A 16,854-nucleotide genomic window follows, 5' to 3' on the forward strand; every position below is an offset into this window, starting at 1 on the left:
GCCCATTATTGTTACGGAACGTCCCCGGAACCCCCCGGGACCCCCTCCCCGGCCACGAGCCCCGCCCCCCAGGTCCCACGAACCCACTATTTGTCCATTTGCCCATTACTGTTACGGAACGCCCGCGGAACCCCACGGAACCTCCTCCCCGGCCACGAGCCCCGCCCCCCTGGTCCCACGAACCCACTATTTGTCCATTTGCAGCTATTTTTGTAGTTCCAAGACGAAAGGTCATAGGGACCCAGGATTTGAGATTTGAGCATCTCGGGGACCCCACGCTCAGGCCCCCGAAGCACGAGCCCATAGCACCACGGGAAAAAAAGTGCGTCATCCTAGGGCCCCGCGCTTTCGGGGGCACGCTCGGGGAGGCCCCGGGAGCCACCGTGCCGAGTTTCGTGCTCCTGGGACGTTTCTGAAAAAATCCCACCTGCAATTTATTTGAATGGGTTCGGCCTAGCGGGTTCGTGGACACGCTTCCGAAAGGGCCGATCGAGCTGAAATCGAAACCGTTGGCTCGAGGGGACCCCCTCGACCGGTCGCCAAAGTCTCGCGAACGTACGACCTTCTTTAGGGGTCAAAAGGTCAAAAAAGGGAGCGCGCGTCCACCAAACCTCTACGCGTTTAAATGGGAAGCGGGACGTCCCCAGTTCTGAGACGATGGGTGGTAGGAACCCGAGATTTGAGATTCTGGCATCTCGGGGGCCCCTCGCTCAGGCCCCCGAAGCAGGAGCCCATCGGACCGCGGGAAAAAAAGCGCGTCGTCCTAGGGCCACGCGCTTTCGGTGCCTCGCTTGGGGGGCCCCCGAGAGCCACCGTGCCGAATTTCGGGTCCCTGGGACGTTTCTGAAAAAATCCCACCTGCCATTTATTTGAATGGGTTCGGCCTAGCCGGTTCGTGGACGTCTCCCGTTCGGACACGCTGGGTCGTAGGGCCACGAGATTCGAGATCTGCGCATCTCTGGGGCCCCTCGATCGCACCCCCGAAGCACGAAGCCCTAGGACCGCGGGAAAAAAAATACCCCTTTGACACTTTGAAATCACTCGAAAGGCTCTGACTGTGTAAGAGTCTAAGAAGACTGAGGGAGATATTTTGTGCAGGAGGCTCTCGATTTTTCCTTCGTCCTAGGGCCTGGCGCTTTTGGCGCCTCGCTCTGGGATGGCCCTGGAGCCACCGTGCCGAATTTCGGGCCCCTGGGACGTTTCTGAAAAAATCCCACCTGCAATTTATTTGAATGGGTTCGGCCTAGCGGGTTCGTGGACACGCTTCCGAAAGGGACGATTGAGCTGAATTCGAAACCTTCGGCTCGAGGGGACCTCCTCGACCGGTCGGAAAAGTCCTGTGACCGTACGGCCTTTTTTAGGGGTCAAAAGGTCAAAAAAGGGAGCGCGCGTCCACCAAACCTGTACGCGTATAAATTGGAAGTGGGACGTCCCCCGTTCTGAGACGATGGGTGGTAGGGACCCGAGATTTGAGATTCTGGCATCTCGGGGGCCCCTCGCTCAGGCCCCCGAAGCACGAAACCATCGGACCGCGGGAAAAAAAACGTGTCGTCCTAGGGCTCCGCGCTTTCGGCGCCTAGCTCGGGGGGCCCCCGAGAGCCACCGTGCCGAGTTTCGTGATCCTGGGACGTTTCTAAAAAAATCCCACCTGCAATTTATTTGAATGGGTTCGGCCTAGCGGGTTCGTGGACACGCTTCCGAAAGGGACGATTGAGCTGAATTCGAAACCTTCGGCTCGAGGGGACCTCCTCGACCGGTCGGAAAAGTCCTGTGACCGTACGGCCTTTTTTAGGGGTCAAAAGGTCAAAAAAGGGAGCGCGCGTCCACCTGCCATTTATTTGAATGGGTTCGGCCTAGCGGGTTCGTGGACGTCTCCCGTTCGGAGACGCTGGGTCGTAGGGCCACGAGATTTGAGATTTGCGCATCTCTGGGGCCCCTCGATCGCACCCCCGAAGCACGAAGCCCTAGGACCTCGGGGAAAAAAATACCCCTTTGACACTTTGAAATCTCTCGAAAGGCTCTGACGGTTTAAGAGTCTAAGAGGACTGAGGGAGATATTTTGTGCAGGAGGCTCTCGATTTTTCCTTCGTCCTAGGGCCTGGCGCTTTTGGCGCCTCGCTCTGGGATGGCCCTGGAGCCACCGTGCCGAATTTCGGGCCCCTGGGACGTTTCTGAAAAAATCCCACCTGCAATATATTTGAATGGGTTCGGCCTAGCGGGTTCGTGGACACGCTTTCGAAAGGGCCGATCGAGCTGAAATCGAAACCTTTGGCTCGAGGGGACCCCCTCAGCCAGTAGCCAAAGTCCTGCGACCGTACGTCCTTCTTTAGGGGTCAAAAGGTCAAAAAAGGGAGCGCGCGTCCACCAAACCTGTACGCGTTTAAATGGGAAGTGGGACGTCCCCCGTTCTGAGACGATGGGCGGTAGGAACTCGAGATTTGAGATTCTGGCATCTCGGGGGCCCCTCGCTCAGGCCCCCAAAGCACGAAACCATCGGACCTCGGGAAAAAAAGCGCGTCGTCCTAGGGCCCCGCGCTTTCGGCGCCTCGCTCGGGGGGCCCCCGAGAGCCGCCGTGCCGAGTTTCGTGCTCCTGGGACGTTTCTGAAAAAATCCCACCTGCAATTTATTTGAATGGGTTCGGCCTAGCGGGTTCGTGGACGTCCCCCGTTTGGAGACGCTGGATCGTGGGGCAACGAGATTCGAGATTCTCGCATCTCTGGGGCCCCTCACTGGCGCCCCCAAAGCAGAAAGCCCTAGGACCTTGTGTTTTTATCAGCAATACTGGGATGTTTATATACATGACGAAATGTCCATTTCCAATTTATTCAGCGGGCCCTTCATAATGCTCCCGTGGACATTCATTTTTATGCAAATTCTACAGTATTTTGAGACAAAACTTACATAAATGGATTCCACTGAGTGTGCTGAGTACAGTAGAGGTGTTTTCATCAACAAAATTGCACATACTTATTAAAAAATACACTTTATTGAAGTGTCCACGGAAGCAGTATGTCAGGCCCGTCAAATAAGTTCAGCGTGGACAAAAAAATTGGGTGTCCGTATCTCCGGCCCCCGGGGGGGTAGGGACTTGGGGCAGGTGGCATCGGAAAGAGGTCCACGTGGTCTAATAATACCCTGAGATTGGTGGAGTTTGCCCCCGTTTTGGGTGAGTTACAGCCGGTCAAATTTTGGTACTTTTTGTCTTTGGGGATCCGTATCTCAGGCCCCCGGGGGCCTATCGACTCGGGAGTGGTGGCGTCAAACATGGCCCCTCGAGGGCTACAAACGAGCCGAGTTTCAAGTCTCTGGGACATGTCCTTCCGTTTGACCCCCTTAACTCTGGGGGGCCGTATCTCCGGCCCCCGGGGGCCAATCGACTCCGGACAAGTGGCGTTCGGTAGGCCTAGGGACGGTTCAACTTTGACCCAAATTTCTTTAAGATTGCCACCGTATTGGGTGAGTTATGGCCGGTCAAAATTTGGGACTTTTCACATAAGGAAACGTCCATTTCCAATTTATTCAGCGGGCCCTCCATAATGCTCCCGTGGACATTAATTTCTATGCAAATTCTACAGTATTTTGAGATAAAACTTACATAAATGGATTCCACTGAGTGTGCTGAGTACAGTAGATGTGTTTTTATCAACAATATTGGTGATGTTTATGTACATGACGAAATGTCCATTTCCAATTTATTCAGGCCCGTCAAATAAATTGGAAATGGACATGCACCATATGTGGTGAAATACTCGAAAACTCAACGTGAAATCCCCAATTTTGTTCATTTGTATGCAAATTCTACAGTATTATGACATGAAACTCACATAAACGGATTCCAATGAGTGTACTGAGTACAGTAGATGTGTTTTTATCAACAATATTGGTGATGTTTATGTACCTGACGAAATGTCCATTTCCAATTTATTCAGCGGGCCCTCCATAATGCTCCCGTGGACATTCATTTCTATGCAAATTCTACAGTATTATGACATGAAACTCACATAAACGGATTCCAATGAGTGTACTGAGTACAGTAGATGTGTTTTTATTAACAATATTGGTGATGTTTATGTACATGACAAAATGTCCATTTCCAATTTATTCAGCCCCGTCAAATAAGTTGTGGGTGGACATGCACCATATGTGGTGAAATACTCGAAAACTCAACGTGAAATCCCCAATTTTCTTCATTTGTATGCAAATTATACAGTATTATGACATGAAACTCACATAAACGGATTCCAATGAGTGTGCTGAGTACAGTAGATGTGTTTTTATCAACAATATTGGTGATGTTTATGTACATGACAAAATGTCCATTTCCAATTTATTCAGCCCACGTCAAATAAATTGGAAATGGACATGCACCATATGTGGTGAAATTACCGAAAATCCACAATTTGAAATCCACAATTTTGTTCATTTGTATGCAAATTATACAGTATTATGACATGAAACTCACATAAACGGATTCCAATGAGTGTACTGAGTACAGTAGATGTGTTTTTATCAACAATATTGGTGATGTTTATGTACATGACAAAATGTCCATTTCCAATTTATTCAGCCCCGTCAAATAAGTTGTGGGTGGACATGCACCATATGTGGTGAAATACTCGAAAACTCAACGTGAAATCCCCAATTTTCTTCATTTGTATGCAAATTATACAGTATTATGACATGAAACTCACATAAACGGATTCCAATGAGTGTACTGAGTACAGTAGATGTGTTTTTATCAACAATATTGGTGATGTTTATGTACATGACAAAATGTCCATTTCCAATTTATTCAGCCCCGTCAAATAAGTTGTGGGTGGACATGCACCATATGTGGTGAAATACTCGAAAACTCAACGTGAAATCCACAATTTTGTTCATTTGTATGCAAATTGTACAGTATTATGACATGAAACTTTCATCACTGGATTCCACTGAGTGTGCTGAGTACAGTAGAGGTGTTTTTTTTTTTTTTCAACAATACTGGGATGTTTATATACATGACGAAATGTCCATTTCCAATTTATTCAGCGGGCCCTTCATAATGCTCCCGTGGACATTCATTTTTATGCAAATTCTACAGTATTTTGAGACAAAACTTACATAAATGGATTCCACTGAGTGTGCTGAGTACAGTAGAGGTGTTTTCATCAACAAAATTGCACATACTTATTAAAAAATACACTTTATTGAAGTGTCCACGGAAGCAGTATGTCAGGCCCGTCAAATAAGTTCAGCGTGGACAAAAAAATTGGGTGTCCGTATCTCCGGCCCCCGGGGTGGTAGGGACTTGGGGCAGGTGGCATCGGAAAGAGGTCCACGTGGTCTAATAATACCCTGAGATTGGTGGAGTTTGCCCCCGTTTTGGGTGAGTTACAGCCGGTCAAATTTTGGTACTTTTTGTCTTTGGGGATCCGTATCTCAGGCCCCCGGGGGCCTATCGACTCGGGAGTGGTGGCGTCAAACATGGCCCCTCGAGGGCTACAAACGAGCCGAGTTTCAAGTCTCTGGGACATGTCCTTCCGTTTGACCCCCTTAACTCTGGGGGGCCGTATCTCCGGCCCCCGGGGGCCAATCGACTCCGGACAAGTGGCGTTCGGTAGGCCTAGGGACGGTTCAACTTTGACCCAAATTTCTTTAAGATTGCCCCCGTATTGGGTGAGTTATGGCCGGTCAAAATTTGGGACTTTTCACATAAGGAAACGTCCATTTCCAATTTATTCAGCGGGCCCTCCATAATGCTCCCGTGGACATTAATTTCTATGCAAATTCTACAGTATTTTGAGATAAAACTTACATAAATGGATTCCACTGAGTGTGCTGAGTACAGTAGATGTGTTTTTATCAACAATATTGGTGATGTTTATGTACATGACGAAATGTCCATTTCCAATTTATTCAGGCCCGTCAAATAAATTGGAAATGGACATGCACCATATGTGGTGAAATACTCGAAAACTCAACGTGAAATCCCCAATTTTGTTCATTTGTATGCAAATTCTACAGTATTATGACATGAAACTCACATAAACGGATTCCAATGAGTGTACTGAGTACAGTAGATGTGTTTTTATCAACAATATTGGTGATGTTTATGTACCTGACGAAATGTCCATTTCCAATTTATTCAGCGGGCCCTCCATAATGCTCCCGTGGACATTCATTTCTATGCAAATTCTACAGTATTATGACATGAAACTCACATAAACTGATTCCAATGAGTGTACTGAGTACAGTAGATGTGTTTTTATCAACAATATTGGTGATGTTTATGTACATGACAAAATGTCCATTTCCAATTTATTCAGCCCCGTCAAATAAGTTGTGGGTGGACATGCACCATATGTGGTGAAATACTCGAAAACTCAACGTGAAATCCCCAATTTTCTTCATTTGTATGCAAATTATACAGTATTATGACATGAAACTCACATAAACGGATTCCAATGAGTGTGCTGAGTACAGTAGATGTGTTTTTATCAACAATATTGGTGATGTTTATGTACATGACAAAATGTCCATTTCCAATTTATTCAGCCCACGTCAAATAAATTGGAAATGGACATGCACCATATGTGGTGAAATTACCGAAAATCCACAATTTGAAATCCACAATTTTGTTCATTTGTATGCAAATTATACAGTATTATGACATGAAACTCACATAAACGGATTCCAATGAGTGTACTGAGTACAGTAGATGTGTTTTTATCAACAATATTGGTGATGTTTATGTACATGACAAAATGTCCATTTCCAATTTATTCAGCCCCGTCAAATAAGTTGTGGGTGGACATGCACCATATGTGGTGAAATACTCGAAAACTCAACGTGAAATCCCCAATTTTCTTCATTTGTATGCAAATTATACAGTATTATGACATGAAACTCACATAAACGGATTCCAATGAGTGTACTGAGTACAGTAGATGTGTTTTTATCAACAATATTGGTGATGTTTATGTACATGACAAAATGTCCATTTCCAATTTATTCAGCCCCGTCAAATAAGTTGTGGGTGGACATGCACCATATGTGGTGAAATACTCGAAAACTCAACGTGAAATCCACAATTTTGTTCATTTGTATGCAAATTGTACAGTATTATGACATGAAACTTTCATCACTGGATTCCACTGAGTGTGCTGAGTACAGTAGAGGTGTTTTTTTTTTTTTTTCAACAATACTGGGATGTTTATATACATGACGAAATGTCCATTTCCAATTTATTCAGCGGGCCCTTCATAATGCTCCCGTGGACATTCATTTTTATGCAAATTCTACAGTATTTTGAGACAAAACTTACATAAATGGATTCCACTGAGTGTGCTGAGTACAGTAGAGGTGTTTTCATCAACAAAATTGCACATACTTATTAAAAAATACACTTTATTGAAGTGTCCACGGAAGCAGTATGTCAGGCCCGTCAAATAAGTTCAGCGTGGACAAAAAAATTGGGTGTCCGTATCTCCGGCCCCCGGGGGGGTAGGGACTTGGGGCAGGTGGCATCGGAAAGAGGTCCACGTGGTCTAATAATACCCTGAGATTGGTGGAGTTTGCCCCCGTTTTGGGTGAGTTACAGCCGGTCAAATTTTGGTACTTTTTGTCTTTGGGGATCCGTATCTCAGGCCCCCGGGGGCCTATCGACTCGGGAGTGGTGGCGTCAAACATGGCCCCTCGAGGGCTACAAACGAGCCGAGTTTCAAGTCTCTGGGACATGTCCTTCCGTTTGACCCCCTTAACTCTGGGGGGCCGTATCTCCGGCCCCCGGGGGCCAATCGACTCCGGACAAGTGGCGTTCGGTAGGCCTAGGGACGGTTCAACTTTGACCCAAATTTCTTTAAGATTGCCACCGTATTGGGTGAGTTATGGCCGGTCAAAATTTGGGACTTTTCACATAAGGAAACGTCCATTTCCAATTTATTCAGCGGGCCCTCCATAATGCTCCCGTGGACATTAATTTCTATGCAAATTCTACAGTATTTTGAGATAAAACTTACATAAATGGATTCCACTGAGTGTGCTGAGTACAGTAGATGTGTTTTTATCAACAATATTGGTGATGTTTATGTACATGACGAAATGTCCATTTCCAATTTATTCAGGCCCGTCAAATAAATTGGAAATGGACATGCACCATATGTGGTGAAATACTCGAAAACTCAACGTGAAATCCCCAATTTTGTTCATTTGTATGCAAATTCTACAGTATTATGACATGAAACTCACATAAACGGATTCCAATGAGTGTACTGAGTACAGTAGATGTGTTTTTATCAACAATATTGGTGATGTTTATGTACCTGACGAAATGTCCATTTCCAATTTATTCAGCGGGCCCTCCATAATGCTCCCGTGGACATTCATTTCTATGCAAATTCTACAGTATTATGACATGAAACTCACATAAACGGATTCCAATGAGTGTACTGAGTACAGTAGATGTGTTTTTATCAACAATATTGGTGATGTTTATGTACATGACAAAATGTCCATTTCCAATTTATTCAGCCCCGTCAAATAAGTTGTGGGTGGACATGCACCATATGTGGTGAAATACTCGAAAACTCAACGTGAAATCCCCAATTTTCTTCATTTGTATGCAAATTATACAGTATTATGACATGAAACTCACATAAACGGATTCCAATGAGTGTGCTGAGTACAGTAGATGTGTTTTTATCAACAATATTGGTGATGTTTATGTACATGACAAAATGTCCATTTCCAATTTATTCAGCCCACGTCAAATAAATTGGAAATGGACATGCACCATATGTGGTGAAATTACCGAAAATCCACAATTTGAAATCCACAATTTTGTTCATTTGTATGCAAATTATACAGTATTATGACATGAAACTCACATAAACGGATTCCAATGAGTGTACTGAGTACAGTAGATGTGTTTTTATCAACAATATTGGTGATGTTTATGTACATGACAAAATGTCCATTTCCAATTTATTCAGCCCCGTCAAATAAGTTGTGGGTGGACATGCACCATATGTGGTGAAATACTCGAAAACTCAACGTGAAATCCCCAATTTTCTTCATTTGTATGCAAATTATACAGTATTATGACATGAAACTCACATAAACGGATTCCAATGAGTGTACTGAGTACAGTAGATGTGTTTTTATCAACAATATTGGTGATGTTTATGTACATGACAAAATGTCCATTTCCAATTTATTCAGCCCCGTCAAATAAGTTGTGGGTGGACATGCACCATATGTGGTGAAATACTCGAAAACTCAACGTGAAATCCACAATTTTGTTCATTTGTATGCAAATTGTACAGTATTATGACATGAAACTTTCATCACTGGATTCCACTGAGTGTGCTGAGTACAGTAGAGGTGTTTTTTTTTTTTTCAACAATATTGGGATGTTAATTGACATGACAAAATGTCCATTTCCAATTTATTCAGCGGGCCCTTCATAATGCTCCCGTGGACATTCATTTTTATGCAAATTCTACAGTATTTTGAGACAAAACTTACATAAATGGATTCCACTGAGTGTGCTGAGTACAGTAGAGGTGTTTTCATCAACAAAATTGCACATACTTATTAAAAAATACACTTTATTGAAGTGTCCACAGAAGCAGTATGTCAGGCCCGTCAAATAAGTTGAGCGTGGACATAAAATTTGGGGGTCCGTATCTCCGGCCCCCGGGGGGGTAGGGACTTGGGGCAGGTGGCATCGGAAAGAGGTCCACGTGGTCTAATAATACCCTGAGTTTGGTGGAGTTTGCCCCCGTTTTGGGTGTGTTACAGCCGGTCAAATTTTGGTACTTTTTGTCTTTGGGGATCCGTATCTCAGGCCCCCGGGGGCCTATCGACTCGGGAGTGGTGGCTTCAAACATGGCCCCTCGAGGGCTACAAACGAGCCGAGTTTCAAGTCTCTGGGACATGTCCTTCCGTTTGACCCCCTTAACTCTGGGGGGCCGTATCTCCGGCCCCCGGGGGCCAATCGACTCCGGACAAGTGGCGTTCGGTAGGCCTAGGGACGGTTCAACTTTGACCCAAATTTCTTTAAGATTGCCCCCGTTTTGGGTGAGTTATGGCCGGTCAAATTTTGGGACTTTTCACATGACGAAACGTCCATTTCCAATTTATTCAGCGGGCCCTCCATAATGCTCCCGTGGACATTCATTTCTATGCAAATTCTACAGTATTATGACATGAAACTTACATCATTGGATTCCACTGAGTGTGCTGAGTACAGTAGATGTTTTTTTATCCAAAATATTGGGATGTATATTGACATGACAAAATGTCCATTTCCAATGTATTCAGGCCCGTCAAATAAATTGGAAATGGACATGCACCATATGTGGTGAAATACTCGAAAACTCAACGTGAAATCCCCAATTTTCTTCATTTGTATGCAAATTCTACAGTATTATGACATGAAACTCACATAAACGGATTCCAATGAGTGTACTGAGTACAGTAGATGTGTTTTTATCAACAATATTGGTGATGTTTATGTACATGACAAAATGTCCATTTCCAATTTATTCAGCCCCGTCAAATAAGTTGTGGGTGGACATGCACCATATGTGGTGAAATACTCGAAAACTCAACGTGAAATCCCCAATTTTGTTCATTTGTATGCAAATTGTACAGTATTATGACATGAAACTTTCATCATTGGATTCCACTGAGTGTGCTGAGTACAGTAGAGGTGTTTTTTTTTTTTTCAACAATATTGGGATGTTAATTGACGACAAAATGTCCATTTCCAATTTATTCAGCGGGCCCTTCATAATGCTCCCGTGGACATTCATTTTTATGCAAATTATACAGTATTATGACATGAAACTCACATAAACGGATTCCAATGAGTGTGCTGAGTACAGTAGATGTGTTTTTATCAACAATATTGGTGATGTTTATGTACATGACAAAATGTCCATTTCCAATTTATTCAGCCCACGTCAAATAAATTGGAAATGGACATGCACCATATGTGGTGAAATTACCGAAAATCCACAATTTGAAATCCACAATTTTGTTCATTTGTATGCAAATTATACAGTATTATGACATGAAACTCACATAAACGGATTCCAATGAGTGTACTGAGTACAGTAGATGTGTTTTTATCAACAATATTGGTGATGTTTATGTACATGACAAAATGTCCATTTCCAATTTATTCAGCCCCGTCAAATAAGTTGTGGGTGGACATGCACCATATGTGGTGAAATACTCGAAAACTCAACGTGAAATCCCCAATTTTCTTCATTTGTATGCAAATTATACAGTATTATGACATGAAACTCACATAAACGGATTCCAATGAGTGTACTGAGTACAGTAGATGTGTTTTTATCAACAATATTGGTGATGTTTATGTACATGACAAAATGTCCATTTCCAATTTATTCAGCCCCGTCAAATAAGTTGTGGGTGGACATGCACCATATGTGGTGAAATACTCGAAAACTCAACGTGAAATCCACAATTTTGTTCATTTGTATGCAAATTGTACAGTATTATGACATGAAACTTTCATCACTGGATTCCACTGAGTGTGCTGAGTACAGTAGAGGTGTTTTTTTTTTTTTTTCAACAATACTGGGATGTTTATATACATGACGAAATGTCCATTTCCAATTTATTCAGCGGGCCCTTCATAATGCTCCCGTGGACATTCATTTTTATGCAAATTCTACAGTATTTTGAGACAAAACTTACATAAATGGATTCCACTGAGTGTGCTGAGTACAGTAGAGGTGTTTTCATCAACAAAATTGCACATACTTATTAAAAAATACACTTTATTGAAGTGTCCACGGAAGCAGTATGTCAGGCCCGTCAAATAAGTTCAGCGTGGACAAAAAAATTGGGTGTCCGTATCTCCGGCCCCCGGGGGGGTAGGGACTTGGGGCAGGTGGCATCGGAAAGAGGTCCACGTGGTCTAATAATACCCTGAGATTGGTGGAGTTTGCCCCCGTTTTGGGTGAGTTACAGCCGGTCAAATTTTGGTACTTTTTGTCTTTGGGGATCCGTATCTCAGGCCCCCGGGGGCCTATCGACTCGGGAGTGGTGGCGTCAAACATGGCCCCTCGAGGGCTACAAACGAGCCGAGTTTCAAGTCTCTGGGACATGTCCTTCCGTTTGACCCCCTTAACTCTGGGGGGCCGTATCTCCGGCCCCCGGGGGCCAATCGACTCCGGACAAGTGGCGTTCGGTAGGCCTAGGGACGGTTCAACTTTGACCCAAATTTCTTTAAGATTGCCACCGTATTGGGTGAGTTATGGCCGGTCAAAATTTGGGACTTTTCACATAAGGAAACGTCCATTTCCAATTTATTCAGCGGGCCCTCCATAATGCTCCCGTGGACATTAATTTCTATGCAAATTCTACAGTATTTTGAGATAAAACTTACATAAATGGATTCCACTGAGTGTGCTGAGTACAGTAGATGTGTTTTTATCAACAATATTGGTGATGTTTATGTACATGACGAAATGTCCATTTCCAATTTATTCAGGCCCGTCAAATAAATTGGAAATGGACATGCACCATATGTGGTGAAATACTCGAAAACTCAACGTGAAATCCCCAATTTTGTTCATTTGTATGCAAATTCTACAGTATTATGACATGAAACTCACATAAACGGATTCCAATGAGTGTACTGAGTACAGTAGATGTGTTTTTATCAACAATATTGGTGATGTTTATGTACCTGACGAAATGTCCATTTCCAATTTATTCAGCGGGCCCTCCATAATGCTCCCGTGGACATTCATTTCTATGCAAATTCTACAGTATTATGACATGAAACTCACATAAACGGATTCCAATGAGTGTACTGAGTACAGTAGATGTGTTTTTATCAACAATATTGGTGATGTTTATGTACATGACAAAATGTCCATTTCCAATTTATTCAGCCCCGTCAAATAAGTTGTGGGTGGACATGCACCATATGTGGTGAAATACTCGAAAACTCAACGTGAAATCCCCAATTTTCTTCATTTGTATGCAAATTATACAGTATTATGACATGAAACTCACATAAACGGATTCCAATGAGTGTGCTGAGTACAGTAGATGTGTTTTTATCAACAATATTGGTGATGTTTATGTACATGACAAAATGTCCATTTCCAATTTATTCAGCCCACGTCAAATAAATTGGAAATGGACATGCACCATATGTGGTGAAATTACCGAAAATCCACAATTTGAAATCCACAATTTTGTTCATTTGTATGCAAATTATACAGTATTATGACATGAAACTCACATAAACGGATTCCAATGAGTGTACTGAGTACAGTAGATGTGTTTTTATCAACAATATTGGTGATGTTTATGTACATGACAAAATGTCCATTTCCAATTTATTCAGCCCCGTCAAATAAGTTGTGGGTGGACATGCACCATATGTGGTGAAATACTCGAAAACTCAACGTGAAATCCCCAATTTTCTTCATTTGTATGCAAATTATACAGTATTATGACATGAAACTCACATAAACGGATTCCAATGAGTGTACTGAGTACAGTAGATGTGTTTTTATCAACAATATTGGTGATGTTTATGTACATGACAAAATGTCCATTTCCAATTTATTCAGCCCCGTCAAATAAGTTGTGGGTGGACATGCACCATATGTGGTGAAATACTCGAAAACTCAACGTGAAATCCACAATTTTGTTCATTTGTATGCAAATTGTACAGTATTATGACATGAAACTTTCATCACTGGATTCCACTGAGTGTGCTGAGTACAGTAGAGGTGTTTTTTTTTTTTTCAACAATATTGGGATGTTAATTGACATGACAAAATGTCCATTTCCAATTTATTCAGCGGGCCCTTCATAATGCTCCCGTGGACATTCATTTTTATGCAAATTCTACAGTATTTTGAGACAAAACTTACATAAATGGATTCCACTGAGTGTGCTGAGTACAGTAGAGGTGTTTTCATCAACAAAATTGCACATACTTATTAAAAAATACACTTTATTGAAGTGTCCACAGAAGCAGTATGTCAGGCCCGTCAAATAAGTTGAGCGTGGACATAAAATTTGGGGGTCCGTATCTCCAGCCCCCGGGGGGGTAGGGACTTGGGGCAGGTGGCATCGGAAAGAGGTCCACGTGGTCTAATAATACCCTGAGTTTGGTGGAGTTTGCCCCCGTTTTGGGTGTGTTACAGCCGGTCAAATTTTGGTACTTTTTGTCTTTGGGGATCCGTATCTCAGGCCCCCGGGGGCCTATCGACTCGGGAGTGGTGGCTTCAAACATGGCCCCTCGAGGGCTACAAACGAGCCGAGTTTCAAGTCTCTGGGACATGTCCTTCCGTTTGACCCCCTTAACTCTGGGGGGCCGTATCTCCGGCCCCCGGGGGCCAATCGACTCCGGACAAGTGGCGTTCGGTAGGCCTAGGGACGGTTCAACTTTGACCCAAATTTCTTTAAGATTGCCCCCGTTTTGGGTGAGTTATGGCCGGTCAAATTTTGGGACTTTTCACATGACGAAACGTCCATTTCCAATTTATTCAGCGGGCCCTCCATAATGCTCCCGTGGACATTCATTTCTATGCAAATTCTACAGTATTATGACATGAAACTTACATCATTGGATTCCACTGAGTGTGCTGAGTACAGTAGATGTTTTTTTATCCAAAATATTGGGATGTATATTGACATGACAAAATGTCCATTTCCAATGTATTCAGGCCCGTCAAATAAATTGGAAATGGACATGCACCATATGTGGTGAAATACTCGAAAACTCAACGTGAAATCCCCAATTTTCTTCATTTGTATGCAAATTCTACAGTATTATGACATGAAACTCACATAAACGGATTCCAATGAGTGTACTGAGTACAGTAGATGTGTTTTTATCAACAATATTGGTGATGTTTATGTACATGACAAAATGTCCATTTCCAATTTATTCAGCCCCGTCAAATAAGTTGTGGGTGGACATGCACCATATGTGGTGAAATACTCGAAAACTCAACGTGAAATCCCCAATTTTGTTCATTTGTATGCAAATTGTACAGTATTATGACATGAAACTTTCATCATTGGATTCCACTGAGTGTGCTGAGTACAGTAGAGGTGTTTTTTTTTTTTTCAACAATATTGGGATGTTAATTGACGACAAAATGTCCATTTCCAATTTATTCAGCGGGCCCTTCATAATGCTCCCGTGGACATTCATTTTTATGCAAATTCTACAGTATTATGAGATAAAACTTACATAAATGGATTCCAATGAGTGTACTGAGTACAGTAGATGTGTTTTTATCAACAATATTGGTGATCTTTATGTACATGACAAAATGTCCATTTCCAATTTATTCAGCCCACGTCAAATAAATTGGAAATGGACATGCACCATATGTGGTGAAATTACCGAAAATCCACAATTTGAAATCCACAATTTTGTTCATTTGTATGCAAATTCTACAGTATTATGAGATAAAACTTACATAAATGGATTCCACTGAGTGTGCTGACTACAGTAGAGGTCTTTTTATCAACAATATTGGTGATGTTTATGTACATGACAGAATGTCCATTTCCAATTTATTCAGCCCCATCAAATAAGTTGTAGGTGGACATGCACCATATGTGGTGAAATACTCGAAAACTCAACGTGAAATCCCCAATTTTGTTCATTTGTATGCAAATTGTACAGTATTATGACATGAAACTTTCATCATTGGATTCCACTGAGTGTGCTGAGTACAGTAGAGGTGTTTTTTTTTTTTTTCAACAATATTGGGATGTTAATTGACATGACAAAATGTCCATTTCCAATTTATTCAGCGGGCCCTTCATAATGCTCCCGTGGACATTCATTTTTATGCAAATTCTACAGTATTATGAGATAAAACTTACATAAATGGATTCCACTGAGTGTGCTGAGTACAGTAGAGGTGTTTTTATCAACAATATTGGGATGGTTATTGACATGACGAAATGTCCATTTCCAATTTATTCAGCGGGCCCTTCATAATGCTCCCGTGGACATTCATTTTTATGCAAATTCTACAGTATTTTGAGATAAAACTTACATAAATGGATTCCACTGAGTGTGCTGAGTACAGTAGAGGTGTTTTCATCAACAAAATTGCACATACTTATTAAAAAATACACTTTATTGAAGTGTCCACAGAAGCAGTATGTCAGGCCCGTCAAATAAGTTGAGCGTGGACATAAAATTTGGGGGTCCGTATCTCCGGCCCCCGGGGGGGTAGGGACTTGGGGCAGGTGGCATCGGAAAGAGGTCCACGTGGTCTAATAATACCCTGAGTTTGGTGGAGTTTGCCCCCGTTTTGGGTGTGTTACAGCCGGTCAAATTTTGGTACTTTTTGTCTTTGGGGATCCGTATCTCAGGCCCCCGGGGGCCTATCGACTCGGGAGTGGTGGCTTCCAACATGGCCCCTCGAGGGCTACAAACGAGCCGAGTTTCAAGTCTCTGGGACATGTCCTTCCGTTTGACCCCCTTAACTCTGGGGGGCCATATCTCCGGCCGCCGGGGGCCTATCGACTCGGGACAGGTGGCGTTCGGTAGGCCTAGGGACGGTTCAACTTTGACCCAAATTTCTTTAAGATTGCCCCCGTTTTGGGTGAGTTATGGCCGGTCAAATTTTGGGACTTTTCACATGACGAAACGTCCATTTCCAATTTATTCAGCGGGCCCTCCATAATGCTCCCGTGGACATTCATTTCTATGCAAATTCTACAGTATTATGACATGAAACTTACATCATTGGATTCCACTGAGTGTGCTGAGTACAGTAGATGTTTTTTTATCCAAAATATTGGGATGTATATTGACATGACAAAATGTCCATTTCCAA

Source organism: Garra rufa, unplaced genomic scaffold, assembly GCF_049309525.1.
Source record: "Garra rufa unplaced genomic scaffold, GarRuf1.0 hap1_unplaced_060, whole genome shotgun sequence".
Lineage (NCBI taxonomy): Eukaryota > Metazoa > Chordata > Actinopteri > Cypriniformes > Cyprinidae > Garra > Garra rufa.